Genomic DNA, 22,688 nt, shown 5'->3' on the forward strand with positions numbered 1-22,688 from the left:
TGTGACTTACAACCGATACAATCTTATGAAAATTCAGGCATGCTTTGATATTTGAAGTAAAACTCACGTATACAAATAATTCAAGAGTCACATATTCATAACTTATCAAAGTCTAAAGCGTGTATCTCAAGTAAACTAAACAAGTATTTTGATAAATCCAAGGTATGCTTTTAAGTTAAACTAGTCAAGTGTTTCCAATTAATTTTTGGACATTCGATTAAGTAAGTTAATCAAACATACTACTAATTGCTAAGTAAACTAATCAAGTAGTTTAATCATTTCAAAGATATGTGATAAGTTAACTAATCAAATATTCTAATCAATTCTAAGGCATGAGTTAGACTATCCAATTATTTAAATAAATTCTAAATCATGAGTTTAAGTGAACTAACCAAAACATCAACCCACTTATAAGGCATAAGTCCAAGTAACTAACTGAATGATTTACCATTTCTGGGTTATCATTCATAGTTATCATAAAGGCTACCCTTAGCCTAGCTTGGGAATGGAAAGCCCAAGGGGAAAGAAAATCATCACCTTCAAGAGTTGTCTAACCATTCTTGATTCACGTCCCCGTCTACACCTTGTGGCCCAAATCACACAAATGGTTTCCTACGGTCATTCCCAATGTAGCAACTTGTATTAGAAGAATTTTAAAGCATCCAAGTCGTTGAAACGAATGGGGTTTGTGTATGAACCCGATAGCTGAGGGAACTTGGGCCCGCATCAGGGTGAATAGGCCCACCCAATTCTACCTCACCATGTGGCCTAGATTGGGCCTGAAGTTTGCCCACCATTAAGGCTTGAACTAGGCCTGGCTTGGGCCTAATTTGACCCAATGTCTGTTGCTCATTGCAGCTTGAACTGGGCCTAATCGAGGCCCAATATTGCTGGCCCTTGGTGGCCGAGAAATTGAGTTGGATTTGGGCCTTGTTCGGCCTAGCTTGGTAGCCCACCAGCTGCTACGACATGGCCCACATCATTTAGCTAGGTGAGGCTCGTTGAGAGTTAGCCTGGGTGCAGCCCACTTGATCTTTATGTGCGGCCCATCCTTTTTTTGTGGTGCGGCCCACTGAGCTATACACTCAGGTGCGGCTCACCCTTTTTTTAATGTAGTGTAGCCCATTGAGCTGTAAGCTTAGGTGCGGCCCACCTTTTTTAATGTGGTGTGGCCCACTGAGCTGTAACAGTTGAAAATTATTTTCTCAGCCCAAAATCGCGGCCATCTAAAGGTGCTCTCAGCCCAACATGAGGATCGGTTCCAGCCCTTCCTTTAGATGGATTTCAGTCTAGAATGTGGGCTAGTTTTGGCCCACATTCCAGAACAGTTTGATGGCTGGAACTCAGCCAATGGTCAGCCCAAAGATGGTCTCGATCTCTGTACAATTTTCAGCCCGGAAGAAGGTTCGATTGAGCTCCTGCTTGGGATCGATCTGGGTCCTAGCTGAGGCTCGGCTTCAACCCAACTTTTGGCCTAGCTTTGAGGCTGAAATTAGGTTCGATTTCGGCCCAGTTCATTGCCCATGCATGGCCTATATTCCAACTTGAATCAGGGCCTATTTGAGGCCTGATTCCAATCCAAATCAAAGCCCATTCACAGGCCGTTTTCAGTTTACTTCAGAGCCTAGACAAAGGCTCATATTTTGTTACATTTCTGGCCTGATTTTGGTCTGTTTATATGGTCTGATGGAGCTTGGTTTTAGCTTAGATTGAAAGTTTTAAGAAGATGGAGGGGAAGGAGTTACCTAGCTAGATTCGGGCGTGGCCTGAACTTGGTCGACTCCGGTTCGGAGCAGTGCAACACACACACTCTCACTAGCTATAGAGCTATGGGCCTGCACTGAGTTGGTGCAGGCCATTGTTCGGCTATTTTCAGAAATGGGAGGGCGTGGCTTTAGCTGGAAGCCTGGCCAAAACTCACACTCTCTTTCTCCCTCTCTCTTTCCTTTCTCTCTCTTTTCTTTTCTCTCTTTATCTGGTGCGAATCTCGAGGGCAATAATGCCCTTTTATAGGCATAGGAGAGAGAGTTCCAATGGTTGGAAAGAAACGACAATTGTAAGGCCCACTTTTGAAAATCGGTTATGCATGGGATCCATCTGATCCCAAGGATGGATTCCCACCGTGATGGGCCACTAGGAAAGCAACTTTTTAGCCCTAGTGGAACCCATCTCGTGATCTTGCTCGGATGGGTTAACGGGGAAGATGACCTGGCCGTTAATGGCAGATCACTACCTAGGATACTTCGACATGATTTGGTCTGTTTGAGCGGACCAGATAGCGCCTCTGATTAGTGTGGGCCCAATTTTTGAACTTTAAACGTGAGTTTCAGAATATCTCGTGATATGTTCTCTTTCTCATCAATTTCTCAAGAGATGGAGTATTCCTCTCCATTATCTCGTACCGTCTTAAGGCGAGGGCCAGGATGGCTCCACGTGGCCCAGGGGATGGCTAGAAACGCGCCAACACCCATTTCCCAGAAGGGAAATTCTCCTTTTTTACTTTTCTTGGTGCAGGCTATTGTTCGGCTATTTTCAGAAATGGGAGGGCGTGGCTTTAGTTGGAAGATGGATGGCTAGGATGACATTATTAGACCGATCGTAGGCCACCCATGTGGCCACAGATCGGCCCCTTATCCCAAATCCTAACCATACACAACTTTTGAATGGTTCCGTCCCAAATCTCTCATCTCTATGCATGGCCCGTAAGCCTATAGGGTTTTGGTCAGACGGGCCCCACGAATTTGATGAACGGTTCCAATCATTCAGATAGTGGCCAGGGTGGGCCACTTTAGAAGCCAAAGTTCGTTAGATTCAAATAGTGTTTTGGTGGGAGGAAATCCGCTTTCTTCAGTTTGTCTCGGTTAAAGCCAGTTTGACCCAACTGGCTCGTCCAGTGCACGTCATGAATCGGTGCACGCGGTGTACACACACTTCGTGTGGGGTCCACTGTGATGTTTGTGATAAATCCGCTCCGTTTATTCCTCTTAAGAGTCCCACTTACGGGTCCTGGTCCAGTTTGAGCGGAACTGAGGCCCAGGTGGGCCGTATCACACGTTCTAAACCCTATTTATGGCCAATATAATCGATCTAATGGATATATTGATTTGATACTTGATTCTAATGGTTAAATGCGAATTTGAGAGGCAGTGGATCCTTGATTAATTGCCCACTAGTCTTCGAAGGTCGATTACTAGAGTATCGTCCCGTTTCTTCAAGATTAGTTGATTTAAAAACTGTTTTAACTTAATATGTTTAATCAAAGTTACCTTCTGACTGAGGTAGGTGAAACTCAGCTCCTAGGGCCTCTGATGGATAGTTTTAACGATGCTTGGGAGCCCCATCCTGCATATGTTGAGTTTAAGTTATTTGGTTAGTTGTTTCTGGATTCCATTGATGTACGTTTAAGTGGTAAAACCCATGTACCAGAGGTGCGGGGTGTTACAGGATTAGATCATGGGCTACTCTCTCGGGTATATGGACTATAATTATAGGCATGATGTTGACAACGACACCATTATCGACCAAAATCTGGTGACCGAGCAACCGTCCATGTGGGCCAAGACATACAAGGGTTTGAGGTGTTGTGTTGAGAAAGTTTATAATGACTACATTCTTAGCCTCGTCTCCTTGTTTTATTAAGATAGTTGGTCTCCCTCTATATCCTCCACCAATTGTAGTAGAAGACGACCCGACTGATTCATGATCTACTTCTTGTACATCCATTGCTATGTGATTTGGTTGTTCTAGCTTTACCTAGAAAATTATCAAAAGAGTGAGGACCATATTGCAGTCCATCGTGAATGGAGGTAGAGTCCTAAATCGTACCATGGCCCTCCCATTCTCCTTCGTGGGTTCCGGTGATTGATTTCCTTCCATGAAGTCTTCCAAAATGTCTTGTATTTGGGATGGACTCCTAAATAACTGTTTGTCAGCTATGGAATCATCGATGTTGAAGTCATATTCTCTAAGGCCTCTCTCCATAGTTAGGCTGTCTAGTCTTACTGAGGTACAACCATATGGGGTGCCTTTATCATTTGTAATCTTAAATATTCCTTGGCTCGAAAGTCAGGTCTCGAGACATTCAACTATCGGCTGCACCTTTTCTGGATAATGTAATATGCTATTGCGAAGGCTTTGGCTACGACCCATTGTTGAGTGTGAAATATTGTATATTTCTCACTTGTTATTCATTGGTTTTAAGAACATGGATGCGCTTAATTGATCTAATTACTTACGTTTTCTCTTACAGGTGATTTTGAAACCTAATGAGAAAATGATACTTAAAGCAATGGTGTAATGCTCAAAGAATTATCAAGTGGAGGATTGAATTTATGGAGGTCAAGATTGAAGAATTCAAGTACCAAAGATTTAAGGAAACCAAGTGAGGAAGGAAGAAAACTAAAGATTCAAAGTGTAGAAAAATCGGAGCAGCAAAAATTGACCATTCGATGTCATCGATGACACATTCGATGTCGTCAAAGTAAGTGTCGATGCCATTGAAGCCATCTTTAATCCTATCGCAAAAATCATGAAAATCTGATTTTGTTGCTCGACATGCACCCTTCAATGAGTGTTCGATGCCATCGAAGGAGGTTCGATACAATCGAGAAAATCACTGAATTTGAAAGTTCATTGCTGGACAGTTTCCTATTTTTAGTCAATCTCTTCGATGGGAGTTCGATGTCATCGAAGGTACCATCGAAGATACGAAAGCTGTGTAAATTCAAGGTCGGTTTGAAGTCAGTAAGAATCAAAGTTATATAAAGGGATGTTTTATACTTTCCTAGACACAAATTATGGTAAGAGTAGAACAAAGAATTTTGGAGATTCAAGGAGTCCTCTCTCCTCTTCAATCCTTCAGTTCTAGTTAGTTTTTATGTTTGAATTAGTTAGTTTTATGTTTGAGTTTTAGTTCAATCATATCTTTGATTGGCTAATCTTTTAGCTAGAGCTAAGAGGTGAAGCTTGTAGTTATTTTTAATATTTAATTTACTTTGATTTAAGATATTTGGTTTTCTTATTAAATAATTCATTGATATTTAGTTTGAATGAAGAAGTATTTCTAGTTTATTTTGATATATTATTGACTCCGAGCACATTGGATGCTTAGGAAGACTAAATATTTTATTACATGTTTTGCAAGGGATTGATCTGTAAATTCCATTGATCTATTGTTGACTCCGGGCATGATAGATGCTTTGAATATACTACAATTAAGTCATTAATGCTTTATGTGAGAACCAATTCAATGAAGGTTCAAATCTGTTATGAACTTATGCACGATTATTTAACTGCTCTATTATCCAGCTGGATAGGATAAGACCGCGATTCCAGTTGTGTGATCTAATTGAATTAAGTTAATTAACATTGAGATAGTTATGAGTGATCCTTGGTGCTAAAGTGTTTTATTTCTGATAGTTTCTTCCACAATTACTCTTTAAACCATATTTTAGTAGATTAGTTTAGATTCTAGTTCTAATTCTAACATATTTCGAAAATCGCATAATAGCAGGTCCCTGTGTGTATGATCTTGGTCTCATCAAGTTATTACTACATCGCAGCCTTGTACTTAGGGTTGTCATAACACCCATTATTTCTGTAGGTGGCGCTTCTGCATCCTAGTTAGCTCATGAGGTGGCTGCAAAAAATTTTGGTGGAGATAATGAGGGTCTAACAATGTTGTCGGGCCCTCATTGGTTTGACCATCCTCTGATGCCTAGAATGTTTGTTTGTTGGATGGTTGTATATGCTTGGAATCCATATCCTTAGGGCCTGATAAGGTTATTGCGAGATCCTACGATCGTAGTTTCCTGAAGTTGTACTTCAGAATGGAGGAACCTTCCTTGTTCCCTCCTGAGGTGCAACTTGATCAGAGCAGACTTGTGGGGACCATTTTATTTTAAATTAAATATGGTCTGTGTGACTGGCACCACGACAGCGTTATGAAGTTCTATCGAGCCTCTTAAATGACTATGGTTATCGTGAAGAGGCACTTTGCAGATTGGCTAGAGACGACCGTCTATTATACCCTTATGAATCTACCTAGAGCAACAGTCGCATAATGCACACTCTAGAGGCATACTCATTACTAGGGTCATTGCCTTATCAATTCACTGGGATTGATGCTTCCTTAAGGTCCAAGGAGTAGAACTCCAAGAGTTGTCGGCTGATCTTTCTGCAAGCTATGTGGATGATTTCTTCATAGGTTGAGTTGTTGTCATTACCTTGCTAGTGGGTTGTCCTAGTGTTTAAGGTCTGCCAAGACATCACTAGCGTCAACAGGTTTTGAGAATGGATCTCTATCGATCCTCATGACATCCTTTTTCTTAGAGAACTTTAATAGGCTTTTGTCTATGTTCTCTTATATTATGTTCTTGAAAATGACACAAATGTTAGCTAAATGAGTATTAGTTCCATTCCATTTACAAAATTTCTGCCTTGAAATCTTTGGCTGATGAGATTTTCTAGTAATTAAAGAGCTTAACAAATTTAGCTTTTAGAATGTGATAAAAAATCTTGTTAGCCTTAGTTATATCGAAAGAATACTGCTTGCTGAATTGAAAAATATTCTTTATAAGGTTTATCCTCATAGGGGTCTATATGTCTATTCTTGTTAGGGCCGGAAAAACAAACAGAGTTTTGGCTATCACCTAATTGGTGACCAACTCGTAATTTGGGTCCGAACAACAGTTCCCTTGTGATGCATTCCTTTTCCGGTTCTCCTTGCAGAGAATTTGTTCATATAAGGTAGCACGAGTAGAAAGGTCAAAGTGATATTTGAACTTCATGCCTTTGAACTTCATTTGAAGTTCTATATCTATACCATCTTAGGCCAATTTAACGAATTCGGCCAAGGGTAGGGCTATTGAGCATTGGTTCCTTACTTTCTTAAACCAAGTAATATTCTTTCAATCGTTTCTTTTAGTAATTTTCTTAGTTGGGAAAGATTGACCATAAAATCCTTAGGTTCAATTTGATGGAACTGAGTATGGAATATTTCCTCCATCTTGAGCCAAGTGTGTGTCGAGTTGGGAGGTAAGTTTATACCATGTAAAAACTACTCCCGTTTGGGAGTTTTTGAATAACTTGAGTTTTAGAAAGTCATCGATCAATACTTCACCACATTGCATGGTGAAATGATTAACGTGCTTCGTAGTCGTTGAGTCATCTTTCCTTAAGAAAAAGGTGAATATAGGGACTCTATACCCCATGGGTAGTTCAAAATACCAATCGATCTAGCTAGGTAAAGGTTGTGATAAACAGGTCTAATGACCCTTCAGTCATGAGGTTGACCACCTAACTCTTTAATGATACTCATATTGTCGTCACAACCAAGTGGTTGCGGTGGTTGGACCAGATGATGCCTTTGCATAACGAGATTGCTAACTGGTAGGGCCTAAGGTATTAAGGGTTACCCCTTGAGTGGTTTGACCCTTGTGTAATTCTATGGCATTGTAGGTAGCATGGGTGGTTGCCCCTTGGTTGTTCGACACTAGTATAGTATGTTTATGGCACCATTGGCACATGAGGTTGCCCTCGAGTTGATTGGCACTGGCATAATATTGCCCCCTGGTGGATGTGTTATGGGGTCGCCTTGATGATATTAGCAACGAGGACAATCGTTTCGACCATTCCTTCTTATGACCACTTGAGGTGGTGCAGGGCGGCCTTGAGGTTCCGCCCAATTCAGTCTCGTTGGAAGATCAATTAGTCTTTCTGCTTTTAAATTCAATGGGCAATTATTAGCAGTTTAGTGGTTTGCAGGTATCGAAAATCTTTCAAGAATCATTTTAAAAACTTGTTGAAGTTATCTACTTGTGTCCTATTGCTTTCAGACATCTATTACAGGGTACCTCGCACATCTCATAAGGTTTATTTTAATAGTGCACTGATTTATGCACCCTATTTATCAATCACATAAGTCTTTGTGTCATGTAGTCGGTTGAGCCCTTGGAAGCTGAATACCGAAGACACAAGTGAAAGTGGAGCATCAATGAGTAAATAATAGGTAAACACGGTACCTTGGTGACCCTAACCCTTGACCCAAAATAAGCTAAACCTCTAGATGATCTTAAACACAATAGAAAAATTCTTTATTGATAATCCCTTAAGCCATAGAAGCCTAAATTGACCATCCTTAGATTTTCTTTAGAAGTTCAGTGTTGCTGGAAAAACTGCACAATTTCATCAACCTTTGGTCCCACCGAACCCACCTTCAGTTCGACTGAAAATGGCTAAAATAGGACAGCGTGCTGGGGTAGAATTTTGAGTAATTGATCAGTTGCAACCGAGTACCACCTTTGGTCTCATCGAAGACCACCTTCGGTGTGACTGAAGACTATCTTCGGTGCGACCGAAAGTGCCCAAATCTATCTAGTGACTTTCTTGTTTAATTCGGTTCGACCAAACTTCAAAATTGGTGCAATCGAACATAACTCGATGTGACCGAAGAGTAGACGTTATAGATCTGTTGGAGTTTTTTCCTTATAAATATAGTAACCGAATCTTTGTGGAAATGATAAATTTTATCATTTTAGAGACCCTAGTATATTCCAAGCTCTAACAAACCTTGTAGGCTTTATTCCAATGATATTCATGCTCTCTTCTTAGTGATTTTTCACTCTAATGAGCATTCCAAGCTCCTCTACAAGAAGACAGTGATCTTAAGCCCTCTCTAGAGTTTAGATACTATTTTTTTGGCAAATTCAAGTGTCTATCAACCTTTAGAATGTCCATCGAATAGAATTCCTTAGGCTTTGCAACTTCTCATTAGTTGTACGAGATTCTACCCAACCTTTTATCACCTTTTTTTTTTAAGTCTTTTTTTTTGGGTTAGCTTGTTAGTTCACCCCACTGTTAGCCACCCCCACTAAGGAATCGATACCAAGACCTCAATGTTGAAATGAGGTATCTTCACTCAGTCTACCACTCGAGCTATGGATAAGGGTGGAACCTTCCATCACCTTGGTCACCACATCGGAGCATCACATGTAAGATATTTAATCTAGGAGATGAAGCCTTGGAAAAGTATCAACATCATGATTGGGGGAGCAAAGGGGTGTTGATTGAAGTATGAAAGAACATTGATCAAGCAACCCAAGATGATGCTACAAAAGGAGCTCCATCCAACAAGTAAGTTGTCATTTGTAAGAGTCCATGTACACTCCTTTACTGTGTAGGATTGAGTGTAAGAGTTTGAATTACCAAACTCGATTATGTTATTTTGTAGGACCTTGACTCTTATGTAGGCTCTAAATTAAAGTCCTTGTGTAGGCCATCAGATGCGGGTGTCTACATGTTAGTCTCCGTGGGAGCCTCTGATGGGATTAAACATAAGTCCTTAGATTAGGACTGAGGTTGCTGGTTAGCTTATAGAAACCAACTAAAGTATCTTACGAGAGTCTCTGATGGGAGTGTACATCAGTAGGTTCTTATGTAAGACCGAGGTTCGTGATGAGCCTATTAAAAACCATGCGGTCTCTTACGAGAGCCAATCCTTATGTAGGATTGTAAAGGTCAAAGGTGAACCTGATTTAAAACCTTTGATAGTAAAATCTGGTATGCTCATGGGTTGAGTGCGTCATCCAAGAGTGGAGTAGGAAAATAGAACCATTATATATGCTTGTATTTGAGATTGTTGTTTGATCACTTGTTTAATTATACTTATGTGGTGAATGTTTAATTATATGTATGCATGATTAGATGAATGCTATGAGTTGATAGTTAGCACATCACACTCACATATGTGCACTATCATGCTTACAAACTAGTTGCTTAATTACCACATCCTTTGTAGTCTATATGATTGGATCCTCTAATGGCTTGGAAGCCTTAGAATTAATTACTTTGCTTAGTTTAATTTGTTATTAGTTTAAGTAATTATGTTTTAAAAGGCATAATTTTTAATTGGTCCTAATCACCCCCTTTAGGATATAGCTATCATTCCTTAGCTTAGCCAATCTTCCGCATGTATAGCCCGTGGGCCCACCACGAGCAATTTCATTTGTGACATCTTCTAGTGAAGTGTTGACTTGGGAAGAAGATCCTGCCTCTACGTTGACAGGTTTGGCCTAAGGAGCCTCATCTTATGGTTCTTCCACAATTTTTTCGAGGATTATTAAGCCTGGCTCGCTATTTGCTGACCATGTCATTTTGTATATAAATTGCAACTATCACATCTTGTCCTACCGGGTGTGACGAAAAAAGGCATTATTATTCAAGTCAGACACATGGCCATATGTGTAATGAATGACTCGATTTTGATTATGAATGTTTGAGTATGTATGTGCAGGGTGTGTAAGAGTCGTATAAACTCAAATCGAACTGAATGCCTTATGACCCCAAGCGCTGAGATAAACCGATTAAGACCCGATCTGTGAAGTTAGGCTCTCTATTTAACCACCGACTGAAAAGGTGTTTAGATAATTTGTGAAGGGGAGAGTTAGTCCTTTAGATGGATTCTTTTTGCCTTGAAGATAAGGACTTTTGCTATGATGGTGATGGCTTGGTCTTGCTCATCAATAAAAGTAATGTAAAAAGAGAAAATAAGAAATCAAAGGCTACATGTTAATTTTATTAGTCTAAATGTACATGCAATACAATCAACAAACAAAAATAAAGAAAGTAGAATAAATTGCTGACAGTGGTTCAAGCTTGTGAAACAGTGATGGTCCCGGCAGTCTTTCAAACTTGGATGGTTGTGAGATGGTCGTGGTATTGGTCAACAAGACATGACTGACATAGGGATCTGGGGATCGAACGCCGAGGTCATGGATATCTATACTAAACTAAGTCGGCTTGCTACAATGATATACTGGATAAAAGTGGAAACTGAACTAAAACTAAGCTAATTGATCTAGACTTATTGCAGTATGGTATTGGATAGAAGTGGAGAGGTTTAAACTAAGCTAATTTAAGATAAGCATCTAAAAAGGACGAAGGATAGGCAATGTTGAACTGAAAAGAGTTGTGTTGATTGGATTGGTGTGAGGACTGTAGCTCTTCATTATATGATGCTTTTATAGATTTAGAGAGGCGATAGCCATGGATAAAATCCTGTAATTTTTTGGGGTAGGTATTCCAATCGGTTAGTGGCCTTGGTGTGATGTGCTTTTACTAGGATTCAGGGTCCCCTAGGCACTAAGCTACCATAAGTGATAACATTTTTATCTTTATACAACTGCTCTTAATGCTTAGCTTTATAGACACCCAGATCCATAGCTCAACTGGCAGACTGAGTGGAGAGACCTCGTTTCAACACTTGAGGTCTTGGTATCAATCCCTAACGGGGGTGGCTAACATGGAGTGCATGTACTGACATGGTTGTGTACTAACAAGCTAACCCAAAAAAAAAATGCTTAGCTTTATAGTCTTCGAGGGCATCACATATGCTCTCTAAGTGTCCCATATGAGTGTACCTTATGCCTACTTGCCATGTGTTGCAAAGAGGACAATTGTATTTAGGGTTCGGTGGTGAGCACATTCTTAACGGCATGTTTGGATACTACCAAATAAGTAGCTTTTTTAACTTATTTAAGTCAAGAAGCTACTTTTCTTAATTAAGTTATTTTGGTTAATTAACTTATATAAGTAGCTTATTAAATAAAGTAACTTATTTTCTTAAGTTATTTTTTATTTCTTTTTAACTTATGAAATGTAACTTAAACTGCATCACTGTGAGGAGTGCACTCTACTCTGATGAATGGATGTGCCATGTTGCAAAATTCACTTGTAATATTTTGAGAAATCTATTCTGTCAACTATTTTATTCATATTATTTTGAGAGGTGGGCCCAAATATGACATAGATCCAACACTCAAGTGGGCCACATTACTTACAACAATTGTATTAAATGGCCACCATTGAACCAACATGATGTTTTTGAGAATCCAACTAGTCACCACTTTTTCAATTGATTTTAATATGTGAACTAAAATATAAATAAGATCCAAAACTCAAGTAGAGCAGGTAACTTGAAACAGTGTCATCAAAACCCCACTGTCAGAGTAGAGGAGCTAAAACAATTGGAGTGTCCCAACATGATTTTTTGAGAAATCCACCCTCTCCACAATTTATGTTAGCTCATTTTAGGCTGTGACCCAAATATGAAAAAGATGTAACACTCAAATGGGCCACACTACTTGAATAAGTGGTATTGAACCTCCACAGTTGAAATAGTCATGATGCCTATATTGATTTTTTTTTTTTTTTAAATTATTTTTTATACGATCTTATGGGTCCAAGAATGACTTTATGACCGATTCAGATGTCATATAATCAACACAGCGGGCCTTGGGAAGATTTCAACGGTTGTCATTCAATCTCCCTAGTTTACTTCAATGCGGCCCACTTAAGCATTGGATCTGCCTCATTTTTGAGCCCACCTCCTAATATGATACGGTAAAATGGATGGACATGGTGGATTTCTCAGAAACATCATGGTGGATCTACACATGAAGTTAGGTTCACCCACCAGGCAGTGATTATGGGCCCACCTTAATGTTTATGTTGCATATCCATGCCTTTCATCTATTTTTCCATCTCATTTTATGGCATGAGCCCAAAAATGAAGTAGATCCAAATCTCAAGTGGACCACACGGTAAAAAAACATGATGAATGAACGCCCACCATTAAAAACTTCTATGGGCCACACAAGTTTTGGAGCAAGCTAGTCTTTGAGTTTCCCTTCATCCTGCTTTACGTGACATTATTAATAAATTGGATGGCAAATAAATATTATAGTGGGCCCTTAGAGGTTTTTAATGGTAAGTATCAATTACCAGTGTTTTTTGTGGTGTGTTTCAGGTGAGATTTGGTTCTAGGGGTGTACACGAACGAGCTAGCTAGGTCAACTTGCTCAACTCGGCTTGAAAAATCTTGAATTGGCTCGGTTCAAAGATGAGTTCAATTCGAGTCGAGCTGGTTTTTAGAGCTCGAAAATGAATTTGAGTTGAGTTTGAGTTGGCCCCAGCTCGACTCGACTCGGTTAGATATATACCTTGAACCTGGCTCGACTCGATTAGGTAGCATAAGTAAAAGAACAGAAAAAGAAGAAGAAATGGGTATTCTCTGATGTTTCAACAGGAATTCTAGAAATGAATATGCATAATTGAAGTAAATGCAAAACAGAAAACAAAGCAATGAGTATTCTTTAATGTTGCTCATCAAGTGTTTGATGAAATGACTCAACGAAGTGTCAGTTAGTGGGAAAGAAGGTATGTTTCATCAAACAAATCTTTTTTTTCTTGCTTTTGATGTTGCTTACAAGGTGTTTGATGAAATACCTGTAAAACCACGGTTGGTATTTTACTTTTGATGAGAATTTGAAAGTACAGTCCATGTGTTCGTGAAAATAATGCATAGGTTAACTCGGCTCAAACTGGCCTGAGCCGCTGACCGAACCTATCTGAGCTGGCCAGTTAGGCTTAGGACCGAGCTGAGCAGAGCCCAATTCGAGCTGAGGTCAAATAATGGCCGAGCCAAGTCTAGCTGAGGCCAGTGCGACTCAGATAGACACGCTGTACACCCTATTTGGTTCAGATTCATTATTAGGTTAATACTCTAAAATGAGCTGCTAAAACTGATAAAATTGGTACACATGAGTTAAGGTGGCTGGTATCGGTCCCCGGTGGGGGTGGCTAATGTTCACTCCCCAAGTATAGGGTTGTGATGTAGTAATAAACTCGGTAAGATCGAGGTCGAATCCACAGGGACTGAAACTTGTACGTTTCCTGAAACTAGGTAGAAATAGAACTAACCTAAGATGCAATCTAAATCAAATAGAATTTAAGGAATAATTGTGGAATGATTATCTAAAACTTAAAGAATTCAGGGGAAGGAACTAGGGATTCAGAGGATCCACTTGTAGAGATCAGGGAGATCTTATGCCTGCTTCAAAAATCATGAAAATTAAACTGAACTTCTTCTGATATAATTTTAAAGAGATGAAAGGTATATGAATTAGAATGGATTCCATCACCAAACCATGCCCAGGAGACAAAGTTAACAAAAGAATTAAACTAATTGCCAACCAATCAACATGCTATGAAGGTCAGGAAGGGTACCGTCATCTAACCATGCCCAGGAGACGATGGTGAACAACAAGGCTCCCTGACGTCATAAAAAAAGGGAAAAGGAAATATTCAAAGCCATTGCAGGCCCATTGTAATTTCAGTCACAATAGACCATTAAAGACTAAACACATTCCTTCCATAATCAACTAAAAACAAATTCAGTTCATGAGTTTATATTAAAAGCATCGAAATAGAATCTCCCATCTCGCTACAGGCTTCACCTCTTAGCCCTAGGTAAGGGGTTTAGCCACACATGAATGGGCTGAACAAAGCTACAAAATAAAAATAAAAAGAGAAAGAAAAGAACAAGGAGGAAAGAGAGAACCAGATCTCAATCCTCTTCCAGCCTCACGTTCCTGTCCAAAACTCCCTGTCCCCTGGACCTTGATGACCCTCTCTCCCTCTCTTTCTCCCCTTTATTCATGAGAAGGTCGGCTGGGGGGACTGTGCATACGCAGCCCTGTTCCGCAGCCAGAACGCACAATAACACAAGAGGACTCATGTTTGGCCGAGTGTGAGCGACTAGCCGTCAAGATTTCTCAAAACAAACTCCTTAGACAGGTTTATGGCCTCCCTGTGAACATTTTGGACGGTACGGATCATTAGTCTGGCCACGATCGAGATCGTACAGTGGGCCACGGGAGTCGGCAGCGTCCGTGTTCTCCTTGGATACTCTGTCTGCGCAAAACTTGCGCTGAGCTGCTGATGGGGCCCATGATCTGTTTTGTCAACGAAATCCACGCCGTCCATTGGAATCCTCGTGGAAATCCAGTCAGGAACGAGTGGTTTTGGCAGGTTCTTGTGTGGCCCACTGGATATTGTATTCCGCCGTCCATCTTGAGTTTCGGCGGTCGAAATCCGCTACACGTTGCTTCCTAGAAAAATTCCACCTAGGTCTGAGTGAGAGGAGCGATTTGAGTCTCATAAACGGTTCGGATCTGACCGTTGATGCACGATGTTGGCCCAAAGAGATCCGCCGCAAGTCTCTGTTCAAACTTCCGCAGCAGAGACCGAAACGGAAGGTTCTGTCGAGAGTTGGTGGGGTCCACGTACTTGGTATCTTCGAAATCCATCACGTCCATTAGTTTCTCCTCAGAAAACCGTTGTGATATGGTCGGTTTTGGATTGGGTTGAGTGTGGCCCATTGCATTTTTAAACTGGCCGTTCGTCTTCCGTTTGAACGATCAAAAATCAATCTCCGATGTGTCTTGAACTTTCTCCACCTAGGCCATGGTAACATGGACCGTGGGAGTCTGACGAATGGTCCAGATTTGTCATCTGGAGAGCGAGTGGGGCCCACTGATGAAAAATGGACGGACGCTGTCCGTTCGCTGTTGCTGCGGGAGAGGAAGACGGGTCAGCCCGTCTTTGACCGGGCTGACCGTCCGGTGCACGGCCGGTGCACTTCAGTTCATGTGCACACACTGTACATGTAGGTCCCACGGAGATGTTTGTGACAAATCTGCTCCGTCCATCCTCGTTAGAACCTCATTTACGTGGTTGAGACTAAAATTGAGACATATCCAAAGATCTAGTGGGTCCCAAATCATGATTTTAGTGGCTGATCTGTCCGTTGGGACACTTGCACAGGGATTGAACGGATGAAATTTGACGTGTACGGTTAATTTATGGTCCTCGGGCGATGTAAGAATTTTCGAGCTGAACGGATGGTGGGAACCCTGTGATCTTGCATTCTGGATGTCTTTCGGGCCACTTGAGCTTCAGTTTCTCGATTTCCTTGAATCCCTGGCATGCACATCCGTCGATCTTGGTCTCCTGGGGTCCGTCGCTTGCCTTGGTGATTTCAGACCGTTACATCCATGCTTTTAGTACCTTTTCCTAGTCCAGGCTCGTGGACACGCTCTGCAACACAAACACGATTTAAATCGGGCCGTTAAACAGTATCATGTTTGAAAATCCTGTCAATAATAGGGTCTGATATGCAATATTTGACCCTCAACACAACCCCCAACCAGCATCTTGCTAGTCCCGAGCAAGGTATGCGAAAAATAAATTGAGAATTACAGGACAATTTCTACAAACTCAAGAGATTTATGAAAACAATTCAGATACTCGACTTCTAAGATTCAAGAATGTTGGCATTACTTTCTCCTGAAATCAAGCTCACGGTAAACTTCATAATCAAGCTCAAATATTAATCCATTAATTAGAATGATTCTAAATATTGAATTCCATGGGTGTATCGTGTAATCCCGGCTTATCATTAAGGTTCACTTCTTGATTTCATGATTTTATCGGTAACACAAAGATAATTCACTAAAACTTTCCTCACGGATCATCTTTTCATTTAATCGACCTTTGATATATTCTTTTTTCCATTAAAATATCGCCAAGGGGAGGAATCAAATCTTCACCTATAGGGAGCAAACCTATGATGAAGACCATTGCCCACCCCTTTCCGTCGGCTACTTTGGGAAATCAAACCTTCACCTATAGGGAGCAAACCTATGGTGAAGATTATTCACCCAATCCTTTCAATTTTCTCAGGCCGGTTCCTTTCATGCTTAGTGAGTACCAAGTAAATCCTTCAATATCAAATTGAGACCTTAATGTGAAAGCGAGATGTGACATGTGAGATCATAACTCAATCAAAGTGTACAACTTCTAATTCTGGATTAATAATTCAAACTTAATTATGCAATCCAATAGATACTGAATCCAAGCGTCTTAAATTTTCAACATCATGTATCTTGAAATTCTAAGTTCCCTAGATGGCTGTCAAAATCCCTTCGAATTCACAAGAAAGTCCAGAAAAAATTTAAAAATTTTCACAATTTTTGCTGAAGACCAAGAAAACGCTGATTAGGAAACCTAATCTCCCACCCCCAACCTAAAATCTACATTGTCCTCAATGTAAAAGATATGAGCGTGCAATGCACTTGGGACAACGAAGAGTGAATATGAAGTGATGGGAAGATAGTACCTGGATGATGAGTCGAGAGACACTTTCCAAGAGATCGCAGCATGGGCGTCGGTCAGCACGAGAGAGGAGGCAACACAAAAATAACAAAAATAAAATCCTACCTATACCACTTTCGTAGGTGCTCTCGATTGCATTTAGCGTATGCAACAAGCCTTTAAACCCATAGGTTGCCCCTAGTGGATGAGTTGTAGTCTCGTGAAGGTTTACAGTAATGTTAGCCATAAACATTGAACTAACTAATGAAAAAAATAAAATGAAATGACGAGCTGGGTTGCCTCCCAGGAGTGCTAAGTTTACCGTCTTCAGCCAGATTGTCGAGGTAGTCCCATACCTCGTCAACATCTTTATTAATGAACTCTCCATTACACATTGTCTCGACCATTTGGCGCATGGAAGATGTCAGTCGATCGTAGAAAAAATTTGTAATGCGCCATGTTTCAAATCCGTGTTGTGGGTATGAACTGACCAAATCTTTGAACCTTTCCCAACATTGGAAGAATGTTTCATCTTCCTTTTGGGCAAAGTTCATGATTACTTTTCTGAGGGTAATCGTTTTATGATGTGGGAAGAATTTTTTTATGAATTCCCTCTGCATGTCGTTCCATGTGCCAATGGATCTAGGACGCAGTGAATGTAACCACGTCTTAGCTTTCTCTTTTAAGGAAAAAGGAAAGAGTTTCAGCCTAATTGTATCCTCAGATACATTAGGAAAACATAATGTAGCTATAATCTCATCGAACTCTTTCAAATGTAAATATGGACTCTCTGATTCAAGTCCATGGAATTTGGGAAGGAGTTGGATAACTCCTGGCTTGATGTCCATTTGTCCTGTGTTTTCAGGGAAAATCATGCATGAGGGCATACTCACTCCCGCCGGTTGTAGATAATCTCGTAAAGTACGAGGCGGGGGTGCCTGATGCACCTCGTTCTCATCTTGGGTATCCTCCACCCTGGGTGGAAGTAGAGGAGGTTGGTCTTCAGCCATAACTTCAATTAACTCAGGGGATTTCGAGTGGTGTCTAGTCTTGCGATGGATAGTCAACCCCTCAACCAATCCTCCTTCAGTCAAGAGACGTCGAGTGTTGTCACGGGCCCACTTGGGCATGAAACACTCGCAGCCCTCAATTAAATTCGAACGAAAAGAAAATCTAGAAAGAGAGAGAGAGTTGGAAAGAAATTACCAACTTGAAGACCCTAAGTTAAAAGACCTGCAAAAGAAAACAAACAAGTCAGTTTCTAAAACAAGAAAAGTCTAAACTAGAAGGTAAATTACTAAAAGAGAACTGGAAAATAGAAAGTAGAGAGAAAGCTTACTGAATTAGAAATTTCTATCTTAAAGGCCTACAAAATAGGAAGGTTAGTTTCTAAAAATAAATTAGGAAACAAAATTAGATTCTAAAAGAGTTAAAATTAGAAAGTAACAAAAGAGGAAAGTTTCTAAAAATAAACTACTTCCTAAAAATAGAAAAATACTAGAATTAAAAATTTTTAAAATTCAAACCCTAATTCTAAAAAGTAGAAAAAGTAGAGAGATTAGGAAAGAATTACCAATTTAGAAACTTATGTCAGGATCCTACAAAACAGGAAAACAAGTTAGTTCTAGAAATCAAATAAAAGTCTACAACTAAAGTTAGTCAAATTCTAATCTTAAATTAATTCTAAACCTAATTAATTTCAGAAAATCGCAACCGTCAGTCCCCGGCAACGGCGCCAAAAACTTGTTCACTCCCCAAGTATAGGGTTGTGATGTAGTAATAAACTCGGTAAGACCGAGGTCGAATCCACAGGGACTGAAACTTGTACGTTTCCTGAAACTAGGTAGAAATAGAACTAGCCTAAGATGCAATCTAAATCAAATAGAATTTAAGGAATAATTGTGGAATGATTATCTAAAACTTAAGGAATTCAGAGGAAGGAACTAGGGATTCAGAGGATCCACTTGTAGAGATCAGGGAGATCTTATGCCTGCTTCAAAAATCATGAAAATTAAACTGAACTTCTTCTGATATAATTTTAAAGAGATGAAAGGTATATGAATTAGAATGGATTCCATCACCAAACCATGCCCAGGAGACAAAGTTAACAAAAGAATTAAACTAATTACCAACCAATCAACATGCTATGAAGGTCAGGAAGGGTACCGTCATCCAACCATGCCCAGGAGACGATGGTGAACAACAGGGCTCCCTGACGTCATAAAAAAAGGGAAAAGGAAATATTCAAAGCCATTGCAGGCCCATTGTAATTTTGGTCACAATAGACCATTAAAGACTAAACACATTCCTTCCATAATCAACTAAAAACAAATTCAGTTCATGAGTTTATATTAAAAGCATCGAAATAGAATCTCCCATCTCGCTACAGGCTTCACCTCTTAGCCCTAGGTAAGGGGTTTAGCCACACATGAATGGGCTGAACAAAGCTACAAAATAAAAATAAAAAGAGAAAGAAAAGAACAAGGAGGAAAGAGAGAACCAGATCTCAATCCTCTTCCAGCCTCACGTTCCTGTCCAAAACTCCCTGTCCCTGGACCTTGATGACCCTCTCTCCCTCTCTTTCTCCCCTTTATTCATGAGAAGGTCGGCTGGGGGGACTGTGCATACGTAGCCCTGTTCCGCAGCCGGAACGCACAATAACACAAGAGGACTCATGTTTGGCCGAGTGTGAGCGACTAGCCGTCAAGATTTCTCAAAACAAACTCCTTAGACAGGTTTATGTCCTCCCTGTGAACATTTTGGACGGTACGGATCATTAGTCTGGCCACGATCGAGATCGTACAGTGGGCCACGGGAGTCGGCAGCGTCCGTGTTCTCCTTGGATACTCTGTCTGCGCAAAACTTGCGCTGAGCTGCTGATGGGGCCCATGATCTGTTTTGTCAACGAAATCCACGCCATCCATTGGAATCCTCGTGGAAATCCAGTCAGGAACGAGTGGTTTTGGCAGGTTCTTGTGTGGCCCACTGGATATTGTATTCCGCCGTCCATCTTGAGTTTCGGCGGTCGAAATCCGCTACACGTTGCTTCCTAGAAAAATTCCACCTAGGTCTGAGTGAGAGGAGCGATTTGAGTCTCATAAACGGTTCGGATCTGACCGTTGATGCACGATGTTGGCCCAAAGAGATCCGCCGCAAGTCTCTGTTCAAACTTCCGCAGCAGAGACCGAAACGGAAGGTTCTGTCGAGAGTTGGTGGGGTCCACGTACTTGGTATCTTCGAAATCCATCACGTCCATTAGTTTCTCCTCAGAAAACCGTTGTGATATGGTCGGTTTTGGATTGGGTTGAGTGTGGCCCATTGCATTTTTAAGCCGGCCGTTCGTCTTCCGTTTGAACAATCAAAAATCAATCTCCAATGTGTCTTGAACTTTCTCCACCTAGGTCATGGTAATATGGACCGTGGGAGTCTAATGAATGGTCCAGATTTGTCATCTGGAGAGCGAGTGGGGCCCACTGATGAAAAACGGACGGATGCTGTCCGTCCGCTGTTGCTGCGGGAGAGGAAGACGGGTCAGCCCGTCTTTGACTGGGCTGACCGTCCGGTGCTCGGCCGGTGCACTTCAGTTCATGTGCACACACTGTACATGTAGGTCCCAAGGAGATGTTTGTCACAAATCTGCTCCGTCCATCCTCGTTAGAACCTCATTTACGTGGTTGAGACTTAAATTGATACATATCCAAAGATCTAGTGGGTCCCAAATCATGATTTTAGTGGCTGATCTGTCCGTTGGGACACTTGCACAGGGATTGAACGGATGAAATTTGACGTGTACGGTTAATTTATGGTCCTCGGGCGATGTAAGAATTTTCGAGCTGAACGGATGGTGGGAACCCTGTGATCTTGCATTCTGGATGTCTTTCGGGCCACTTGAGCTTCAGTTTCTTGGTTTCCTTGAATCTCTGGCGTGCACATCCGTCGATGTTGGTCTCCTGGGGTCCGTCGCTTGCCTTGGTGATTTCAGACCGTTACATCCATGCTTTTAGTACCTTTTCCTAGTCCAGGCTCGTGAACACGCCCTGCAACACAAACACGATTTAAATCGGGCCGTTAAACAGTATCATGTTTGAAAATCCCGGCAATAATAGGGTCTGATATGCAATATTTGACCCTCAACACAACCCCCAACCAGCATCTTGCTAGTCCCGGGCAAGGTATGCGAAAAATAAATTGAGAATTACGGGACAATTTCTACAAACTCAAGAGATTTATGAAAACAATTCAGATACTCAACAGCTAACAGTGAACTGTGAACTGACAGGGGGGTTGTACTAACAAGTTAACGGCAAAAAAAAAAAAAAAAAACAGAAGTTAAAGTGGGCTCCACCATTACGGGACTCAAGGTGAGGCTTTTAGTTGAGGTATTTAAAAAATAAATTTAGCAAAAACACTTATTTGCTCGTTAAGTAGAAGTTAAAAGATAACCTATTTAGTACATAAGCAGCTTATGTCAAGTAATTTATCATTTCAGCGTCCGAAGCGTGTAGCTTTCTTGGGTACTGTGATGTCCCAAGAGGACTTTGGAATTCTCTGCTCCTGTCCTTGGTAACTTTCTTTGCTTTGATATGTGTGACGTGGTGACATTCGGCTCGTTGGTTTTAGCGGTGTAGGTCGGTTAGGTCGGCTTTAACCATAACCATGTCCCAAAATTATAACCCATCCGAAGATCCTCGCCACTAATTTTGGAACTTCATTCAATTAAATGTTCACCGTTGGTATATTTCTCATCTTAGCCGATCATGGCTCCAAGGGTAAAAAATTTAGGGTCGTCCTTTAGAGGAAATTTCTTTGGGGCATGGTCCAGCCACAGTTGCCCCCAATTAACTAATGGTCTAGATTACTGAGTCATGGGGCCCATTTGTCAGAACCATGAACCCTAGTATCTGGGGTAGGTCTCTATAATCAGTTGTACCAACCCATCCAAAAGTCAGACACCCTTTGGCTGGGCGGCGAATCGTTACACATTTACCTTCTGTCCAGTTTCTGTCAGCAAGCACATGCCTACCTACCTCTCCTGCTAACCTAACACAGCGTTTCTTTAACCTGGAATCACAACAAATTTACCAAATTATCATCATTGAGAAAGTCAGCTGGTTTTCCAGATTCTCTCCACTTTCAAGCGCCAACCAAATACAACGCACGGTATACGCCAACGTGGCATGTTTCTGCAGTATCCTAGACGTTCATCACTGACTCACACGTCGAGGTTGTACGTGGACCGTTGCATACATTGGAACGTCATGATTCTGAATAAGTGTGCTGTGTTGAACGTTTTTTTTTTTTTTTTGTTTGGAGATTTAAGGACTTTCTGGATATCTATTCCTCATGGCCTGGCAAAACGTCAGGCCATTTAGGCCATGAGTCATCTGAGAAAAGGAGCAGATTAGGTGCGGCCTAGACCGTGGGGGTCACATTGATGTATATATTTTATATCCACACCGTCCATCCGTTTTTCCAGCTCATTTTAGGGCATGAGCGGAAAAATGAAGAAGGTCCAAAGCTCATAGAGACCACACCACAGGAAATATTGTTGATTGACTGTTAAAAACTTATTGTGGGCCACAGAAGATTTGAGCTGATGATTATATAATTTTTTTCATTTATCCATGAATGTTTGAACTTATACGGTGGATCCTAGGAAGTTTTAATGGTGGGTGTTTAATCACTACTGTTTCCAA

The 22,688-nt window shown here is 40.9% G+C and overlaps 1 non-coding gene across 1 annotated transcript; it reads left to right on the forward strand.

Moving 5' to 3' along the window:
- Positions 1-17,457: 17,457 nt before the first annotated feature.
- On the forward strand, positions 17,458-17,564 carry LOC131254448 (small nucleolar RNA R71). Its single transcript, XR_009175560.1, has one exon. It is a non-coding gene; the product is annotated as a small nucleolar RNA R71 (small nucleolar RNA).
- Positions 17,565-22,688: the final 5,124 nt, after the last annotated feature.

Source organism: Magnolia sinica, chromosome 8 (genome assembly GCF_029962835.1).
Source record: "Magnolia sinica isolate HGM2019 chromosome 8, MsV1, whole genome shotgun sequence".
Lineage (NCBI taxonomy): Eukaryota > Viridiplantae > Streptophyta > Magnoliopsida > Magnoliales > Magnoliaceae > Magnolia > Magnolia sinica.